At 51.1% G+C, this 13,281-nt stretch overlaps 1 protein-coding gene across 2 annotated transcripts in view; it reads left to right on the forward strand.

Moving 5' to 3' along the window:
* Window positions 1-1,927: 1,927 nt before the first annotated feature.
* TRIM2 (tripartite motif containing 2) overlaps window positions 1,928-13,281 on the forward strand; it is a 112,091-nt gene continuing 100,737 nt past the window's right edge. The window contains exon 1 of one of the 2 annotated variants that reach the window (XM_062199461.1): window positions 1,928-1,989. The gene's annotated coding sequence lies outside the window, so the exon portion shown is untranslated. The remainder of the gene's footprint in view (window positions 1,990-13,281) is intronic. The other variant, XM_062199460.1, reaches the window with a different exon arrangement.

Raw genomic sequence — 13,281 nt, forward strand, 5'->3', positions numbered from 1 at the left:
TGTTCTCTCAGAGAGCTGCAGCTCCACCTACCCACCCTGCTGCCCAAGGCAGAATCCTGGAGGATTGCCTGAACTCCCCCCAGCTCCCTGGCACCAGGCGTCAAATCCCAAAGGCTCTCCCTCTCCCTGTCCTTAGAGTCCCCTCCTCCCTTCCCATACAGCCCTCTGCTCCCTCCCCAGGTTAGCCTCTTTCCACATGCCTCCCGCAGTCACCTGCCTTACACACAAACCTCATCCAGCCACTTGCCCACTTCAGACCTCTGAGGACCCTCATGGCTTCGGACGAAGGTGACGTAACTCCTTCTGCTCGGGGTAACCCGACCCAAGCACCGCTTACATTTGCTCCTGCTTCCCACACACAGGGGCAAAGTTAGCTCTCCCCACCCCCACCTCTCTGCTCAGTCTTGAAAAATCTCAATCACAGGGCAGGTGTCTGGCCTTGTGATTGAAACACCAGCATCCATATCAGAGTCCCTGGGTTTGATGCCTCGCTCTGCTCCTGACTCCAGACGCCTGCTAATGTGCACCCTGGGAGGCAGCAGTGACAATTTAGTTGGATTACTGCCACCCATGTGGGGGACCAGGATTGAGTTCCTGGCTCCTGGCTTCAGCCTGGCCCAGCCCTAGCTGCTGCGGACATTTGGAGAAGGAACCAGCAGATAGGTGCTGTCTCTTTGTCTCTCAAAAACAGAATTCAGGAGTGGCATTTGGCATAGTGGTTTAAGATGCTACTTTGGGGGAGAGGGTGTGCTGTGGCACAGGAGGTTAAGCCATGGCCTGCAACACCAGCATCCCATATGGCTGCTGGTTCCAGGTCCCGCTGCTCCACTTCTGATCCAGCTCCCTGCTAACAGTACCTGGGAGGCAGCAGGTCTTGGCTGAAACACTTGGACCCCTGCTACCTATGTGGAAGACCTAGATTGAATGTGGCTGTTAGCTTCTGCCTGGCCCAGCCCCAGCTGTTTTGGGACTCTGGGGAGTGAACCAGTGGATTCTCTCTCTCTCTCTCTCTTTCAAATAGAAAGAAAATTTAAAAACTCAAACGCAGCCTCCTTTGGGAGGCCTTTCTTGGTTTTCAGCATGATTTACAAGCTGCTTCTCTGTTTCCGATAAGCGTCTGGGCATACGTCCTTATCTTAGGGATTTTACAGTGTCTGGAATTGCAGTCTCCACGACAAACCTTCCTCTTCCAGGCAGTAAAGAGAAGAGAAACCTCCGGCTGCTACAGGAGCGCTCATCAAGTGTGGAAAGAGGGGCGGGAGGCGGAGACCCTGTACTCCAAGCTATTTACAGGGTGAAAAAAACTAGAGACAGCGATGTGCCATTATTTTCGGTGCTGATGTATAAAGCGTTGACCCATTTACTAGAATTCACTTAAACGCGGAGGTGTCCCCCTCGCTCAGTCTCGGGAGTGTGCCGGGTTCTGATAAGGCTTTGGGGGGGGGAGGAAGGGCGGGCCCCGCTGGGCCCCCAGATTCCCGCGATTGGCGCGCCCCGGAGGCTGGCCGGGGGCCGGCAGTCCTCGCGTCGTGCGTCCCGCGCTTCTCCGGGGGATTAGCGGGCCTGCTGGGCGCTGGGAGTGCCTGGGAGCTGGGCAGCCCGTAATCCGGATCTGCCTCTGCCTTCGGGGCTTATGGAAAACAGATGTCTCCCCGCTCTGGGACCGAGCACGCCATGGGCGCGACCAGGCTGACAGCCACTTGGAACCGAGGACGCCGAGCGGCGGCCCCGCGGGATCCAGCCAAAAGGCAGCCGCTCGTCCTCGGGCCTGCGTGCGCCGCTCGGGCCAACCGCGCACAAAGCGCCAGGCCCTAGAGCGGCTCCCCCTCCGGACCCGCGCGGGCGGAGCAGCGAGGAGCTGGCGCCGGGCTCGTCGGCCGCCGCCTGAGGTCGCGAGCGAGCGAGCGTGCGAGCGGCGGCTGCCGGGCAGGGGCGCCCCGACGCCCCCTGCGGAGCGCGCATCCCCGCGGAGCCTGGCACCGTCTCGCAGTAAGTCCTGCCCCGGCCTCGCCTCCCGGCCAGGGCTGGGCGGCCCGAGGCGTGCGGGAGCCATTTGCAGACCCTGGCTGCGGGGTTGGAGCCGGGCGGCCGCGCAGGCTGCGGGCGCTGCGGAGGGGCCGAGCCTTGGCGCCGCTCCCGGGCCCCGCGCGCCCTGGCGGGCCTGGACCTGCCCGCCTTCCAGGTCACGTTGCGCCCTGGAGAAGAGATGCCGGGCGATCTTAAAGAGCAGCGGCGGCAGGAATGGTGTGGGAAAGACGAGCTCTTTTCAGAAAAAGTTGTGGTGGCTTTCCCGGGACTGTTCAGTAGATTTCTTTCCTGGTGGTCCCCACTCCTGCCCACTGCCCAGGCGCGAACGATGGAGGAGGAGGTGTTGGTGTTGAAGGGGTGGCGGGGCTCCGTGCGATGGGTGTATTTATTCTGGAAACATTCGCCCCCTGTCGAAAGCTGCACGCTGCTGACAAACTGGGGCTGGCGATGGAGGCTTGCCTCCCTACTGCCTGTCAGAGCCGGATTCGGCGCCACCGGCAATCCCACCCCATAGATAAACGGGTTTCCTTCGTCTACACCTTGCTCCTGCCCCGCGGGAGCCACCTGCTATAATCTGCGGAATGGAGACAGCTTGCGATTGACATGCTTTTCAGTAGTTACTGTGAGAGCGCTCAGAGGTCCACACTGAGGTGATGAGATCCGGCCCCAGTGGAGTGATGAGATCCGGCCAGGGGGGGTGGGGGGTGGAGGCGGGGGGGGGGGGCTGCTGTGCTTCGGTTGCACCCACGTCTTTTTTTTTTTTTCACGGTAGTTTCCAGCCTGTTTTTGTTCTGAAGGTGGAGTGCGCAGAATGTGGCTGAGCTAGGTGCAGGACTTGTGTTTCCGGGTTCCTTTCGCCTGCAGTGGCGGGAGGAGGAGGAGGAGGCATTGTGCTTGGGTCACTCCCTCCCTGCCCTACTTGACCTCTAGTCTCAGATTTCCACTTGATTTTACCCTTGGCCTTTGGCTTCGAGACGCAAAGAGCAGGAGTGATTCAGAATGCTTTGATCGCCACAACCTTAACCTAACTGCAAAGCCGTCTGATGGATTCTTTATGACTCACACTGTATTTCCTTCCCCTTCAAACACAGGTTCATATAATGATTAAGAATCAGTTGCAAAACCCCACCTCCCTCCTCCCTTAGGGCAAATATGCATGTGGTTGGGGTAGGCAGGGCCATCTGCACTAGTACAGTCATCTGGGCTGGGTACCCAAGGGTTAACACCACCTCTCCCTCTTAGCCTCCCTTTGCTGTAGAATCTCATTTAACTACCTACTGTGATTCTGTTTTGGATCCTGGAATCTAGGATTTATTCTAATAAACCTTTCATTGTCAAGGTTGGCTTACTTATCAGTGTCCCCTATCAGTGTTCTCTGAGAGCATTTTTTCCAGTCCCTGCCTTTATGTTTCTGGAAAAATCTATTAAGTCGCTCATTGGGAACTCCATTGTAGCTGTCAAAAATAAATGTGCCACTTACATCTGGAATTCTGTTTCTTGCATTATCGTTTTAAAAAAAGCTGACTTCAGTGGGTTCCTGGTTGTTTGGTCAGTTTGTCGTTTCTGCCTCGTGTTGGAGCAGAACTGGAAGAAACTTCTTCTAAGACACTAAATATAAACGGGCTAGAGAGTCTCTCTGAGAATTAGCCTCTTATGCTTTGACCTTCTCTTTGGTCTGCCGTTGGGTTGCATTCTGTCCTTGGAGTTTCTGTCCACTGATGACTCTGGATGGTTACTTTGTGGATCTTTGCTGGCCATCTCCCAGCAGCAGTAATTTACCATCTCTGGGAGTGCTATGTGGTGAGCAGCTGGCGGAGTGAATGGAGATGACCCAGCCAGGTAACATAGCAAAGCCCAAAGAAACCTGTGAAAGTGGTACCTTGAAATCCCCGGGGAGCTGACGTTAATAGGACTTTCTCTTCTCACCACTCCATTAAAAATGATACTGCTTGGTGTACGCCAAGATCTCCCTGGGCTTAGGAATTCTCAAAGGCAATTTTAGCTTGATCTGCACAGGCACTGACAGTCTGTGCTGGCAGGGGCTGGGCATATGCTTTTATATTGTTGCTAATGATAAAGACAGGAACAGTAGTTTTCCTTAAAAAATACATTCCAGGCGTTTGTTTGAGAGACCTCTCTGAGAGTGTTGTCTTAAAATGCTTGAGGCGAAGGCTGAATTTTCCTAATACTTCCGCATCACCAATAACCCCTCCATATCTCAGGATTCACATCATAAAATTTAATCAACTGGGTGAGAATTGTTACATTGTTGCTAACGTGTACCACCTAGGTAGGCCTGCAAAGGTTGATGAATTGGCACAGATTTTTTTCCCTTGTCATCATCCCCTAAACAATACAGTGAAACAATTACTTGGGTAGCAGTCACATTCTCTTAGGTATTGTAGTAATGCAGAGACCAGTTAGAGTAGGTGGGCAGGTGTGCGTGGGTTCTGTGCAAACGCTACATTAGTTTATGTGAGCGATTTGAGGGCATTCTATAGACAACTGTATTTCTTATGTTCTTCTGTACTGGGCCTCAGACTGAGTTGGCAAGTCTGAAAAGGTCCCTGCATGTCATCTATGAGGTTAACATGTTGTCATCCCTGGATAAAATGGTAGGTCCCTTGATATGGGTAGTGTTTAGGCTTAGAATTTAAAGAATTGGTGGGGCCAGCGCTGTGGTGCAGCCCTGGCCTGCAGCACCAACATCCCATATGAGAACCGGTTCGTGTCCTGGCTGCTCCATTTCCGATCCAGTTCCTTGCTAATGGCCTGAGAAAGCAGCAGAGGCCAGCCCAAGTCCTTGGGCCCCTGCACCCATGTGGAGACCTGGAAGAAGCTCCTGGCTCCTGGCTTCAGAACTGCTCAGCTCCAGCTGTTGCGGCCATTTGGGGACTAAACTAGTGGATAGAAGACCTCTCTCTCTCTCTCTCTCTCTCTCTTTCTCTGTAACTGTGTCTTTCAAATAAATAAAATAAATCTTTAAAAAAAAGAATTTAAAGAATTAGCAAGTATAGTCTAGAAGATAAAGAAGTAGAAAAATCAGGAGAGTGAGTCTAGTGACACTGAGCTTCTGTTGATTGGCCAGCCAGCTTTTATGTGATTTTAGAGGGTTTGGTGGAAATGCCATCTCAGAAACAGAACTTTTGTTGGCATATATTTTATGTTACTAATAATTGTTCCTTCCTATGTGAAATTATTATTTTTGTGTGTCCTGCTTTTGAATCTCCTCTGAACCTTGGATCAGAGAAAGCCTCTCCCTACAATTTTCAGTGCATTCTTGTTTTTATGTCACAACCGTGTGCCTCAATGAAATTCATTTCTGCCTGTTTTGGAGGGTTAGAATGTGTCCTTGAGTCAAACAAAGATTCTGCCAACATCTTTGTTACCTTCTGACAGCTATTAGACGTGCTGAAATAGTTGCTGTGGGGGCAGGTTTCGCTGGTGAATCAACCCACATCATGCTGCCTTTTGGAACCAGAGAGATTTATAGAAGTACACTGGGGACAGCGGAGTTCTGGGAGGTGATTAACCTTTTAAGTCAGCATCTCCGCCGTGTAGATGTTTTTCCGGGTTCAGAACGTCTGTGGTTTGAACGTCTATGCCTTTTTCTGGCTTAACTGTAGACATTCATTGATTTAAACTTAAATATCCCGAGAGGCCTAAGGCCTTGCTGACCTGCTTATCAGCCCATTAGGATCAGGGCTAGCACTCAAGGCTTAAGGGAGGATGGCTTCGAGGACTAGGAAGCGAATAAAATGGCAAATCTGTGAGGTGAAGACCCCCTGAAAAGGCAGATCTAATAAGAAGACCAAAAATGTGAAAAAGGAGAACAAGTTTTGCATTAGATTGTTCCACCCAGTCAGGCAGAAGGAAGGGAAGACACTGTCCAGTGCATACCCCAGTCTGCCAGCTGACACGGATTTATTGGGCCAAGATTCTGTTTTGAGGCCGCTGCTATATGACCTGGAAAGGAACGTGGCTTCAAATGGGGAGCCTAAGCCTTGAAGGAGTTTTCCGGCCTTGGGGGCGCCTTCGGATGTGTTGAGCATCCTTCTCCCACCTGCTCACCAGTTCCTCAAAGTCTTCCCTCGGCTGGGAATTCAGGCCTAGGGCTGTGGCAGGATCCTTTTGTCCAGCGACATAACACTGAAAGGTGTGTTCCTGGCTCTTTCAACTTGACCTGAGCGAGGTGGCATTTGCTACCTGCCTGCAAACCTTCTGCTCAGCTCATGGTTCTATTCCTATAGTGGTCCTGCTTCCCCAGCACTGTGCAGTTCAACAGAGGTCATGGGCAGCACCAAATGACCAACCAAGGGAGCCTCGCTGGGGGTAAATGATAGATACCCTGGAGTTTTGCATTACTTAAGAGGATGAGATCAGATCTCTTTAATCATGAAAAGAGCCACTCAGACTAAACAAAGATGTGCTGGTCTCTTGCGCTGACTACATGCAATTTATTTAAATTAGTGTTGCCCATCCAACAATGGCTGCGGGGCTATGTTATAAAACCAATGAAGAGCATGAGTTTTCTGGGCCTTTGCTTAGAGATAAAAAAGGCATTAACCACATTGAATGGAATTTGCATCTTGTTAGCCTGCCTCTATGCCCTTGACCATGGGACACAATGGAGGGTGCAGGTCTATCTTTTTAGTATGCAGTCTGCCTCAGTGACAATTCCGCTGGGAATTAGGATAGTGAACTGGAAGCATCAGTGGGGGAAGAGGAAGGGTGCTCCAGGGACAGGAAGCTTAGGGCAGGTGTGCTGCCTCCCTCAGGACTGAGGGTGCATTACAACAGCAAAGCCATCTCAGTATGTGGTGATCTGGTATTGGTGTGTGCATGATCTTGCAAATTTGGGACAATTGGCTCTCCTTTGCATTCAGCATATGTCCAAGGCTTCTTTCACTCATGCAGTACATTGGATCCTGCTTATGGAACGCAAAGTAACTACTCTGTTAGAGACAGATTATAAAAGCAAACCCTTTATGTGATATATGTCTTTTGGGTACTCCTTACTTAGCATGGCCAGTAAGAAGTCACCTACTGAAAGTGGGTGAAAGTGTTAGATGGTTGGGTCCAGGTTGTTGTCTCCAATGCAAAAAAGACATAGGTTGGCCGGCGCCGCGGCTCACTAGGCTAATCCTCCGCCTTTCGGCGCCGGCACACCGGGTTCTAGTCCCGGTCAGGGCACCGATCCTGTCCCGGTTGCCCCTCTTCCAGGCCAGCTCTCTGCTGTGGCCAGGGAGTGCAGTGGAGGATGGCCCAAGTCCTTGGGCCCTGCACCCCATGGGAGACCAGGAGAAGCACCTGGCTCCTGCTATCGGATCAGCGCGGTGCGCCGGCCGCAGCGTGCTACCGCGGCGGCCATTGGAGGGTGAACCAACGGCAAAAGGAAGACCTTTCTCTCTGTCTCTCTCTCACTGTCCACTCTGCCTGTCAAAAAAAAAAAAAAAAAGACATAGGTTAAGGTTAACAGAGGAGTAAGCTTTATAGTTATCAAAGCAAAAGTACAGGTTAAGCTGCTGTCTGAAACGCTGGCATCCCACATGAGCGGTGGTCAAGTCCTGCCAGCTCCGCTTCCATTAGCTCCCTGGAATGTACCTGAGAAAGCAGTCGAAGATGGCTCAAGTGCTTGGGCCCCTGGCCACTCACATGAGAGACCTGATTGGAGTTCCAGGCTGACTTCGGCCTGGCTCAACCCTGGCCATTGTGGTCAGATGGGGAGTGAGCCAACTGATGGAAGCACTATCCTACCCTTCTCTGTCTCTCTCCACCACCCCACCACCACCCCTGTATGTAACTCTGGCTTTCAAATAAATAAATAAATAAGTCTTTTTAAAAGATGTACACACTCAAGAGGGAGTGCAGGCATGTGTGAGAGTGAACTATACCCAGTGAGAGGTATTGTTATCCCTTTATATGATCAGACGAGATCGGGTGTGTTCAGGGTGGTATGGCCGTAGACCTCTTTATATGATCTGGGGGAACTGAATATTCATAGGGGTTGTGTTTGGAACAGGGTTTAATTTTATATTATAGGAGGTGGCGTTTGAGGTGGGATTTGAGTGCACACATTTTCTCACTTTTTTGGGAAATTTTATCGGGACATCATGGGAGTAGAAGTGTCAGCCATGATAATTTTATTGTAGTGCTATTATAATTAGCTGTAGGGCATCGTAAGGCTGCTGTTAGCAGTCACATTGGGTATTTTTGGCTGGCACAGAATCTGAGTGATGGTTTTTTAGAAATAGTGGTTTTCCACTGTACAAAAAGAAGGAGGTTTACGCAGAGTAGGCAGAGTCACAGGGGCAGGCCGCTGACCTCAGCTCTCTCCTTGTTAGCTACTTCTTTTTGCTTATTAAAAAAAAGTGTACTCTGGGACTGGTACCTGGCGCAGTGTGTTAATCCTCCGCCTGCAGTGCCAGCATCCCATGTGGGCGCCAGTTCTAGTCCCAGCTGCTCCACTTCCAATCCAGCTCTCTGCTGTGGCCCGGGAGGGATAGCCTAAGTGCTTGGGCCCCTGCACCCACGTGGGAGACCATGAAGAAGCACCTGGCTCCTGGCTTCGGATCGGTGTAGCTCTGGCCATTGTGGCCATCTGGGGAGTGAACCAATGGAAGGAAGACCTTTCTCTCTTTTCTCTCTGTGTCTCCCTCTCACTGTCTGTAACTCTACCTCTCAAATAAATAAAATCTTAAAAAAAAAAAAAGTGTACTCAAATGGGCTGAAGGGCACAGGGTCAGCATTGTGTGTATTAACCGTGACACCCATATCAACCCAAGACCTCTGCCTGACTCTCTCCCTTCTCCTTCCAAGTTTGAATCCTACTCAGCACTCCCATTTCTTCAGCACTCACATCCTAGCCATACGTAGTACGTGGTACCTGTGAGGCTTCCAGAACAGGTCCTCAGCCTCTGTGTGCCCCAGATGAGCAGACCTGAGTAGCTTTAAATGCCTTAAAGTTTAAGCACAAAAACCAACTCCAGAGAGGAGAAAGTACTGCTGACAGAATGCTCACGCTTCAGTCCGTACAATTTCGGAGAAGCCGTCCCGGCGGTTAGCGTCAGAACTGGCTGTCTTCCTCCTGTGAATCTTAGCCACTAGTGGAGTCGGCCACCAGCCACACGTGGCACCAGTGGCTGAGCGTGAGCTGCAGACTTGTGCCCCGTTACCCACAGCGCTGTTTGCACATTGTAGGAACAGGGCTTTGTCCATCTGTGGTGGGGCACACTCTGTGCGAGTGAGCCTTCAAGGATAGATTCTCTGCTGTGCACCCGGTCTTGGTACCATCACACAGGCAGTGTATAGTGAAGTGACCGGGTACCACGTGCTTACGGCATGAACCATACACTTGTTGTTTGTCCCTATTTGCTACCATCAAGTGGCACTCACCCCTTAAATGTCCTTGCCTTCCGTCACCCTCACCTCCTCCTCCCCTGCAGATGGCTCAAGCCAGCTGAGTAATTGGTGCCTGAAGGCAAAACCCCACTCAGGGCTGCCCCAGCAGCCAGGAAAGCAGCTTCAGGAAATGATCTGGGAGCTCCCCAGGGGAGGGGGGGTGCGCCTGTGCAGGCTGTTTTTTCTTCTGACATTAACTCTGATGTCTGCTTTGGCTCCAGATCTGGCACAGGAAGCAGGTTTTAGTCATCATTAATACAACTTCATTAAAAGACACAAAACAAAAAACTATTGGATTTCTCAGGGATTTCCTCTAAAAGGATTTTACTTGTAAACAGTTTTTGCTTAAACAAAGGTTTCAAATTGTAATAGGCGTCCGTTACATATTCATATTGCTTTCTAAAAAACCTTTAGACATCAAGGAGGGAAAATCGTTAGCTAAGAATGTGCTTGAGTGAAAGCAGTTTCCCATAGGAGGAGGACAGAATTTGTGGGGTTATGAGATTCAGAATTCCATCTGCAGGGGAGCCGGTTTTCATTTGTAATTCAGTACAAAATCTTCTCGGCATGTTTGGGGCTTATTCCACACGAGAGGCACCAGGCCAAAGCGAAATCTGATAGAAATAAATGGTAGAACTAATTTCTTTTCCTCCATGCGTGTTTTCCGGAGCCGTTTCCTCTCCATCGGGTTCCTTGGAGAAACGCATTTGCCCAAGTGCCGCCTGGGCTTCCTGGGAATGGTGGGGTCTGCAGTCTTCTGGGTCAGCCATCAGCTGCTCTCCATCCATGAGGTTCAAGGGCAGCAGGAGCTCCCAGCCGAGCAGAGGGAGAGGCTGTCTTTGTCCTTGCAGGTGGAGAAGCAGCCCAGACTGCCTGCCTGTGTGCTCGTCTATTTTTTTCCAGTCCCTGGAAACTCAGGGTCTGGCTTTCAGGGACTTTCACACGTGATGGCCACTACAGTGCTTAGAGTCTTTATGCGTGTGCTATGTTTGGTGCCCACAGCTTAAGAATGATCCCTTCATGATTCACTGGCCAGAGTCTTCTGTTGGCCAAGGTGTACAGTTTGTTGAACAGATACCAAAGGTGAAGTTTCAAAAAGTAAGTTAATGAAACTCCTTGAAAATAGAAACGGGGCCAGCACTGTGGTGTAGCAGGTAAAGCCACTGCCTGCAGAGCCAGCATCCCATATGGCTGCCAGTTCGAGTCCCGGCTGCTCCTCTTCTGATCCAGCTCTCTGCTATGGCCTGGGAAAGCAGTAGAAGATGGCCCAAGTCCTTGGGCCCCTGCACCTGTGTGGGAGACCTGGAAGAAGTTCCTGGCTCCTGGCTTTGGATCGGCACAACTCCAGCTATTGTGGCCATCTGGGGAGTGAACCAGCAGGGACATATGGGATGCTGGCCCTGCAGCCAGTGGCTTTACCCGTTACACCACAGGGCTGGCTCTGGAGGTGAGTGTCTTAATCCAAGTCTTAACCACTAGACTAAATGCCCGCCCCTCCTCCTTGGTTTGATATGCTCGTAGGATGAATCATATTGAGATTCTGAGCCGGATTCGTTTTTTTTTTTTTTTTTTGTATTGTAGGTACATTTAGCGTGGTAAGCTTTCAGTCTGACATCAGGTAGACCCTCCAAACATTAAGCTCTCACTTAGGTATAATGGATTTATTGCACACAAGCTGGTTATGTTTGGGAACTGTCAGTTACTGCCGAGAGCCTGGAATCCCGCGTGCCTAGAAGCAGATTGAGGTGGCAGTCTGCTCTGGACCTTTTGTTCATGAAGCCAACCCTGTGGGCCCCTGTGCTCTGCAGCTCCATCCATCCCTCCTACCATTAGAAATTTATGGGGCCCCATGGCGCGAATCCAGAACAACCTGTCACTCGGTTCAGGCCCATCATTTCATCAACACAGCAGCTGACTCGCTGAGCTCGCTTGGCACTAAGAGACTTATAATGATTTAATCTCACATTTGAGAAAAGCTTTAGCTTTTGAAAATTAGTTTCACCTAAATCATTCCATCTTATCTTTACAGTGACTCTGAGAGGCACTATATATATATATATATATATATATATATATACACACACACACATACATATATGATTTTATTTATTTATTTGAAAGACAGAGTTACAGAGAGAGGCAGAGAGAGAGAGAGAGAGGTCTTCCATCCGCTGGTTCACTCCCCAAATGGCCACAATGGCCGGAGCTGTGCCAATCTGAAGCCAGGAGCCAGGAGCTTTCTCTGGGTCTCCCATGTGAGTACAGTGACCCAAGCACTTGGACCATCTTCTTCTGCTTTCCCAGGCCATAGCAGAAAGCTGGATTCCAAGAGGAGCATCCAAGACTAGAACCGGCGCCTACGTGGGATGCCGGCGCCACAGGCAAAAGATTAACCTACTGTACCATGGCTCCGGTCCCAAAGCACTATATATTTTTTAATTATTTACTTTATTTGATTGAAAGGCAGCATTACAGAGAGAGAAGGAGACACACACAGAGAGAGAGAGAGAGAGAGAGAGAGAGAAATCTTCCATCCCAAAGGCCAGGGCTGGACCAGATGGAAGCCAGGAGCCTGGAACTCCATCTGGGCTGCAAGGTAATATTTTTTTTTTTTTTTTGACAGGCAGAGTGGACAGTGAGAGGGAGACAGAGAGAAAGGTCCTCCTTTTGCCGTTGGTTCACCCTCCAATGGCCGCCGCGGTAGGCGCGCTGCGGCCGGCGCACCGCGCCGATCCAATGGCAGAAGCCAGGTGCTTCTCCTGGTCTCCCATGGGGTGCAGGGCCCAAGGACTTGGGCCATCCTCCACTGCACTCCCTGGCCACAGCAGAGAGCTGGACTGGAAGAGGGGCAACCGGGACAGGATCGGTGCCCCGACCGGGACTAGAACCCGGTGTGCCGGCGCCGCAAGGCGGAGGATTAGCCTAGTGAGCCGCGGCGCCGGCCTGCAAGGTAATATTTTTAAAGATGAAAAGGAACCAAGGCTCTAAGAAGTCCAGTGAGAATTTCATCAGTAAAGGGGGAATCCGGATTCACCCCCGTTCTCAGAGAGCCTTGATTGGCTGATGTGCGATAAAATAATACAGGAATTGTGGGGTGCTCTGGATAAATGGATGCTTTGTGGAGAAGAATCCAAAGGTGCCTGGCAAAGCGGTTTCCAACAGAGATGAGCCACCTGACGTTTAACTCGAGGTCCAAGAACATCGTGAGAAACTCTGAGGGACCCATGTGAACGCGACGTGACCACATGTCCACTTAACAAAATGGGTAGCAAACCCAAGGGTGGTTCAGAGAGGAGAGAGAAAGCCACAGGCAGTGCTAATGGAGGAAAAGAAGCTGCAGCAACCTAGAGCTGGGAGGAATGTGGAAGACCCAGGTGGAAGACAGAAGGGGGAGGGCTCGCTGGGGTGTGGAAGGGGAGAAAACCACATTTCAGGGAGGGCCTGGGATGGAGGTACACCTGCCGGGGGCCTGGGGCTGCCCGGAAGGCCTAGGCAAGAAGGCCTGAGTGTTTAGGCCGAATAAGGAGATGGGCATGAGTTGGAGAGGCCTGGACTGATTTTGGGCACCGTGGAGTGTGAGTGCAGCACCAGTGGCTCCTGGGGCCGTGAGGGATCGCTGTGGGACTCTCCCAGCGTCTGGTGGCCTCGGGTGGCCTTGGCTGTACTGGGGTTCCCCCTGAGTCTTCATTGTCCCTCTGTCCAGTCCTATTGGAGTGGGGCCCAGCCTAATGATTTAATTTTGTTTACCTCTGTAAAGACCTGTTTCCCAGTAGGGTCACCTGCGGAGGAACTGGGAGACTTTCAGCACACATTGGGGGTGGGGCCCACAATTCAGCCCCTCACAGGTGCATC

The sequence above is a fragment of the Lepus europaeus genome, chromosome 8, assembly GCF_033115175.1.
Source record: "Lepus europaeus isolate LE1 chromosome 8, mLepTim1.pri, whole genome shotgun sequence".
In the NCBI taxonomy this organism is placed as follows: Eukaryota; Metazoa; Chordata; class Mammalia; order Lagomorpha; family Leporidae; genus Lepus; species Lepus europaeus.